A 7,964-nucleotide genomic window follows, 5' to 3' on the forward strand; every position below is an offset into this window, starting at 1 on the left:
GGAGCCGCGTTCGGGGCCAAAGCGAGGGCACGGCCGCCCCACCCAAGCCGGGAGCCGAAGCTGAGGCTGAGGTTGGAGGCCGCACAAGGCGACGCGAGCGCCCGAGGAGCCGAAGTGCTGGGTACATGGTGCTGAAGCAGCCTGGGTAGAATTTCTGGGCCGAGATTGCTAATTTTAAACAAAAAAATGACGAACTTTTATTGTGGTTATATTGAATCTATAGAATAATTGAAACAGAACTGACATTTTAACGATATTGAGTCTATCAGTCTATGAACATAATTTATCTCTCCATTCTTTAGGTCTTAATTTCTCTCCTGAGGTTTTGTGGATTTAAGTTACCAGGTCTTCTATACTTCATAAGATTAATCTGTAAGCATTTAATATTTTTGATGCTATTGTAAATGGTATTGTGTTTTTAATTTTAATTTCTGATTGTCCCATGTGAAAATATATAAATACAATTAATTTTTACAAATTGATCATTGATCCTGCGACCTTTAAAATCTTACTTATTTGTTCTGGTAGATTTTCTGTAGATTCTTTGGATTTTCTACTTAGACAATTATGTTGTCTGCAAATAAAGCTTGATTTATTTCTTCCTTTCCAAGCTGTATGCCTGTTGTTTCTGTCTCCTGCCTTATTGCACTGGATAGACATTCTAATACAATATTAAACAAAAACAGTGAGAGCAATAACTTTTCTCTTATGTCTGATCTTAGGGAGAAAGAAGCCTTTAGTTTTTCACCAAGTGTGACACTTGACATAGGTTTTGTAAGGTTCCTTTATTAAGTTGAGAAAGTTCCTTTTAATTTCGCATTTAGAGAGAGTTTTTAATCAGGAGTGGATGCTGGATTTTGTCACATGCCTTTTCTGGGTCTATTGAGAATATCCTCATTATTAGATCATCTGCTATTTGTTAATCTTCTTTGATACACTATTGATGAATTCTCACAACAAATACTAAAGAAGCTATCACTGTCACATTTTACAAAAAATGAAACAGCATGCAAGTATTCAGCAAGTACATGGCAAAGTTAATAGTTTTGAACATAAACCTCATTAATAGCAAAACATGTGTTCCCTATTTTTTCCAGTATAAATCGCTTTCAGAGACATTTGAGAGGGAAGTTAGAAGACACCAAAATGACTTTTTCCCAAGCCCTTGAAATATTTTAAGACAGCAAGTTAATAGGTGCTCCATTTATCCAAATGAATTTTTTTAATAACTAAATAATTTCAGGTCTGATTCTTTGACTAAAAGAGGAAAGAAAACATATTTTAGGCCGGGCGCGGTGGCTCAAGCCTGTAATCCCAGCACTTTGGGAGGCCGAGACGGGCAGATCACGAGGTCAGGAGATCGAGACCATCCTGGCTAACATGGTGAAACCCCGTCTCTACTAAAAAAACTAGCCGGGCGAGGTGGCGGGCGCCTGTAGTCCCCGCTACTCGGGAGGCTAAGGCAGGAGAATGACATGAGCCCGGGAGATGGAACTTGCAGTGAGCCGAGATCCGGTCACTGCACTCCAGCCTGGGCAACAGAGCGAGACTCCGTTCCAAAAAAAAAAAAAGAAAGAAAGAAAAGAAAACATATTTTAAAGGATGAACAAACTGCAGTTTAGGAGCTGACCACCAGGTAGTGGCATAAGCATTCTTTTCAGACCAATTATTAAACACCTGATGAGCAATGCACGGTAGCAAGGCTGAAAAGGTTTCTAAACTTCTGTGAACCACCAGAGTACTGGAACTTTATTCATGGCCGGTGATCACTCTCTTTCTGTTCCTGGAAACTTGCTTGTGGTAAAGGAGTCTAAAGCATAGTTGTTCAAATTAACCAGTATGAAAATTTCTCACATACAGGATCATAGCTTAATTCTTTCTAATGACTAACATTATTTAAAGCATGGGTTAGTCTGTGCACAGTCAGTCATCATTATGAAGCATTATTTCACAAGATTATGCAAGGTTTAAGGACATAAATGAGAATAATTTTCAAGAATATTCCAAAAATCTGAACTCTATACAATCCATCAACTTGAACAATACTTACTGGTCCAGCAACTTCTAGAATAAAACTTAGTACAGTTCACAATAAAAGAAAAATACAAAAACAATAATATGGAAGCCAAAACTTTGTCATAAATATGGTTGAATAAATTCATCATTTTCCCCTTGTCTTCATAGAAATAATCTAAATGCAACCAGAAATTTAAGAACAATAACACTATATCTATAATTGGGGTCAAATTAAGAGAGAGAACCCAAATATTTTTAAAAGCCAACAAAATTAAATGGGCCTGCACAAATGCACATATACATACAAGTACAGTGAATCATCCTAGATCCAAATGAAACAATCCACCAAACCAGGTATTAGAACATCTTTGACCTTCTTAAAGTTTGTTAATATCAAGCATTATATTAACAGATTTTCAAGTATTAAGTAACCTTTACATTCCCAAAATAAATTCAACTTAATTATGTTGTATTTTTTGTGCATGTATTTGTCCCTTCTCACTTTTTTTTTCTGGATCGTGTTAGTATTCTAATTGTTTTCAAAACATCATGTTGTGGTTTTATCATTGATTTTATTATTTTCCTTTGAGCCATTAATTTCTTGCTTTTATTTTTAATTCCTTCAATCTACTCTCAACCATTTTATTTTACTGTTTATTTTATAACTCCTGGAGTTGTATATTGAATTGGTTTACTTTTATTTTTCATTGTTTACTGAAAATTCATCAATTGGAGTCAAATGACTTAAGTTTAAGTGTTGAATCTTTATTTACTAGATCTATGGACTGAGGTAAAACTTTCTGCTTCTATATCTCTCTAGTATGCAGAGTGCACATTATTTTCTCCTGGTTTAGTATTTTCAATTACTAACTAAACATTGCTTTAAAAACATGTATCCAAATACAAATTATTCATCTCGTTCATCACATCATCATGTGTTAGAATATTTATTCGTAGAAGGACATCATTCTTTGACTTCTCAACATTTAAACTAAATTTTGAGGGGCCTGATGTATTAAAGATTAAAATGATTACATTATGAAGTTCATACTTCTATGTATGCTTGAAGTTTTGCAGCCTACATGAGTTATCCTGAGGGACATGAGACTAACGTCTCATTCTCCACTCTACTGTCACAATATCTGAAATTCCACCATTGAAGATGCTTGTAGTTAGAACTAATAAATGAATTTAGCAAACTTGAAGGATACAGAACAGCACACAAAACTCAATTGCATTTCTATACACTAACAATGAACACTTTGGAAATTAAGAAAAAATTCCATTTGCAATAGCATCAAAAAGAATAAACTATTTAGGAATAAACTTAAACAACAATGCTAAGACTTGTACAATGAAAACTAAAATGCTCCTGAAATAAATTAAATAAGGCACAAATAAGTTGAAAGACATTTGATATTTATGGATTGGAGAATTTAATATCATTAACATGTTGATGCTACCCAAAGCAATCTACAGATTCAATTCAGTCCCTATCAAAAGCCCAATAGTGTTTTGCAGTAATAGAAACATCCATCCAAAAGTTCATATGACATCTTGAGAAACCCCAAATAGCCAAAATAATCTTGAAAAAGAAGAACAAGTTTGGAAGGTCTCACACTTCCTGATTTCAAAGCTGATTACAATGCTACAGTAATGTAGCAAAAGTTGTGTGGTGCTTGCATAATGACAGTCATATAGACCAATGAAATACAACAGACAGCCCAAAATTAATCTCTGCATTTATGACCAAATTATTTTAGAAAAGGGTCCTAAGACTGTTTAAGGATGAACGGAAAGTCTTTTCAACAGTGTTGGGAAAAACTGGATATCCACATGCAAAAGAGTGAAACTACATCTTATCTTACAGGGAAAAGCTTCACGATTTAGATTTGGCAATAATTTCTTTTTCTTTTTTTTCTTTTTTTTTTTTTTCAGCCTTCAGAAAGCATGAAGTTGGCAATAATTTATTGGCTATGATACCAAAAGCGTAGGATGCAAAAGAAAACTTAGATAAATTTGACTACATCAAAATTTAAAACTACTGTGCATCAAAGTGCACAGTTAATGGAGTGACAGAGTGAATAAACAACCACGGAATGGAAAAAATATATATCAGATCATATATCTGACAAAAGGTCAATATCCAGAATATATAAAGAACTCTTACAAATCAGCAGAAAAAAAGACAACCCAGGCCAGGCACAGTGGCTTACACCTGAATCCCAGGAATTTGGAGGCTGAGGTAGGTGAATTGCTTTAGCTCAGGAGTTCGAAACCAGCCTGGGCAACATGTCAAAACACCATCTCGAAAGAAAGAAAGAGAAAAAGAAAGAGGAAAGGAGGAAAGGAAAGAAAGAGAGAAAGAAAAGAAAGAAAGAAAACAAAAAAGAAAGAAAGAAAGCCCAATTAAAATGGATAAAGGAGTTATACAGGAATTTTCCAAGGAAGATATACAATTGACCAATAAGCACAGGAAAAGATACTCAACGTCACGAATTATTAGGGAAATGCAAATAAAAACCATAATGACATACTACGTCATGCCCATTAGTATGGCTACTATTAATATCAAAAATAATGATAACAAAAGAAGTGTTGATGAAATGTGGAGAAATCAAAACACCTTTGTCTTGGTAAAAATGTAAAACGGTACGGCAACCACTGTGGAAACCAGTTTGGCAGTTCTTTAAAAAATTAAAAATAGAATTATTATGTGATTCAGCAATTGCACTTCTGGGTATATCCCCTCCAAAATTGGAAGAAATGGGGGATATACCCCAAATATTGAGATGTTTGCATACTCATGTTGACAGCAGCTTATTCACAATAGCCAAAAGATAGAAACAGCTCAAATTTCCATTGACAGATAAATACATTAACAAAATAGGGTATGTACACACAGTTGAATAATATGCAGCCTTATAAAGGAAGGAAATTCTGAAAACCTGCTTCATGCTATCACATGAATAAACTTTGAGGACATTATGCTAAATGAAATAAGTCAGTTACAAAAAAAGTTGTATGATTCCAGTTATACAAAGTACCTAGAGTAGTCAAACTTATAAAGACAGAAAGTAGGGATGGTTCCCAGGGATTAGGTGGAGAAGAGAATAGAGAGCTATTGTTTAGTAGGCACCGAGTTTCAACTTTCCAAGACGAAAAGTGTTCTCAGGATGGATGGTAGTGATGGTTGCACAACAAAGGAATGTACTTAACACTACTAAAGTGTCTGTTTATAAATGGTTAACAAGTCAAAATTTATGTTATATATATTTTCCACAATTAAAATAATTTAAATTTTTTAAAACATGTTTCTCTTTAAGATTTATACTATACACATCTACTTTTCAAACGCAAATATAAGAGGATGTTGCAATACAAGATCACTTGCCAACCAACCATTACCATTCAAAACTTAGGGAAGGAGAAAATGGTGTTGGAGGTAGAAGGAGAAGATTGAAAAGAATGAGGATTTTGCATGGTGGAACAGGTCTGCGGGTGTGCAAAGTGATCCACGTGATGGCATAAATGCTTTTGAAAGAGTAGTAAAATGAAGGACAAAAGCAGAGAAAAGAGAGACTTCATATTCTGTCTCTCTACAATGTTCCTCTAAGAGCCAGTAATTTATTAATCATTTTATGGATAAATCCGGTATGGGGCAGGTAAACCCTACAGTATAGAAATTGAGCCATTACATGCTAGAGATCACAATAAGATTGTTATATGGACTGAGTTCTCGGCACAAAGTTTGTCACTCTGTAGGTGCTGAATGATTTTTTAAAAATAAATGGATACATAAGTGAATAAATAAGTTTTTAGAAATCAAGCTGTATTATTTTGTTAATACACTGCCTTCCGGGTTTTAATTACTTAATTTAAATATTTGCATCTCTATTCAAGAGTAAATTTTTTGTCATTAAAAAAACTGAATACATTTGTTAAACTAAGGTAGAGTGACCATTTCTATATTATGTTTTACCTGTGGTTACAAAGGTTTTTCCAGAAGTAGGTGCCAAGAAATACAATGATAATGACTAAAGAGTTAGTGACAGACAATATTTCTCAACTAAAAAACCGATTTTTGGTGCATTCCAAAGTTATCTTTTAGTAGAGTCTTGTTTCTAAGATTCCAATTTTAGATGTCATTTCTATTGAATTTGAACTAATTGCTGATTAGGCTGAAAGTGTGTGACTTCTTTACTGGTTCTGTCTAAGAACCTAAAAGGTAAACCGCTATTTGTAAACTCTAACTTTGGGTGAGATATGAGTGTGTGTGTGTGTGTACATGCCTGCAATAGCCTTCACATCATCCCTTAGATATTATGTTAGTTAGAGTGAATATATCTTGCTTGTCTAGACTGTGTGTTGTAACAAGTGTGAGGATTATGAAACTCTTTCATAATGTCTATGAAAGACTCCATCTAATAGATGTGAAAGTAGCCGTAAAAGTACATTTGGCTTATTTTAATTTGTTCTCTACTATTTATTTGGTAGAAATATCTGGAGGTTCTATTATAGTAAATGGTTCAAGAAATCCACTCACCTTGCTCATTCTATGTTGAAAACAATAGCAGCTACATTAGAGGCAGCAGCATAAGCTACACAAGCTCATGGTACTTAGAGAATTCGAAGAGACATTTTCAACTAAATAAGATTCCAGATCTCAGAAATAAAATGAGGTACTTTAAAAATTTGAAATTTAAAATTTAAATTTAAATTTTAAAATTATAAATTTTAAAAGTAGAATTTTAAAATTAATACTATGTATCCAACTGCTATTTTATATCAAATTATATGAATATGAATATATGGATATTCATTCTAACTGCTTTAATAAGATGTATACATGCTTATTACAATGTGTTTTATATTGGCATGGGACACTTGCAAATATATATTCAGTTTATTCAATGAATTTTTAAATATGTTCTTTTAAGTTCTTGGATACATGTTCAGAATATGCAGATTTGTTACAGAGGTAAACGTGTACCATGGTGATTTGCTGCACCTATCAACCCATTATCTAGGTATTAGGCCTCGCATGCATTAGCTCTTTATCCTGATGCTTTCCCTCCCCCCACCTCCCCAACAGGCCCCAGTGTGTGTTGTTCCCCTTCCTCAGTCCATGTGTTCTCACTGTTCAGTTCCCAATTATAAGTGAGAACTTGTGGTGTATGATTTTCTGTTCCTGTGTTAGTTGGCTGAGGATAAGGGCTTCTACCCCTATCCATGTCCCTGCAAAGGACATGATCTCATTTATTTTTATTGCTGCATAGTATCCAAGGTGTATATGAACCACATTTTCTTCATCCAGTCTATCATTGATGGGCATTTGGGTTGATTGTACTTCTATGCTATTGTGAATAGTGCTCCAATTAGCATACATGTACAGGTATCTTTATAATAGAATGATTTATATTCCTTTGGGTGTATACCTAGTAATGAGATTGCTGGGTCAAATGGTATTTCTGGCTGTAGGTCTTTGAGGAATCACCACATTGTCTTCCACAATGGTTAAACTAATTTGCGTTCCAACCAAGAGTGCAAAAGCATTTCTAATTCTCCACACCCTTGCCAGCATCTGTTGTTTCTTGACTTTTTCATAGGAGAGTAGGCTGGGTGTGGTGGTGGCTCTCGCCTGTAATCCAGCACTTTGGGAGGCCGAGATGGGCAGATCACGAGGTCACGAGTTCGAAACCAGCCTGAACAACAGGTTGAAACCTCGTCTCTACTAAAAATACAAAAATTAGCCGGGTATGGTGATGGCGCGCGCATATAATCCCAGCTACTCAGGAGGCTGAGGAGGGAGAATCGCTTGAACCTGGGAGGCAGAGGTTGCAGTGAGCCAAGATTGCGCCACTGCACTCCAGTCTGAGGAACAGAGCGAGACTCCACCTCAAAAAAAAAAAAAAAAAAAAAAAAAAAAAAAAAAGGTAAAATTTCTT

The sequence above is a fragment of the Rhinopithecus bieti genome, unplaced genomic scaffold, assembly GCF_001698545.2.
Source record: "Rhinopithecus bieti isolate Rb0 unplaced genomic scaffold, ASM169854v2 scaffold_34943, whole genome shotgun sequence".
NCBI classification, from domain to species: domain Eukaryota; kingdom Metazoa; phylum Chordata; class Mammalia; order Primates; family Cercopithecidae; genus Rhinopithecus; species Rhinopithecus bieti.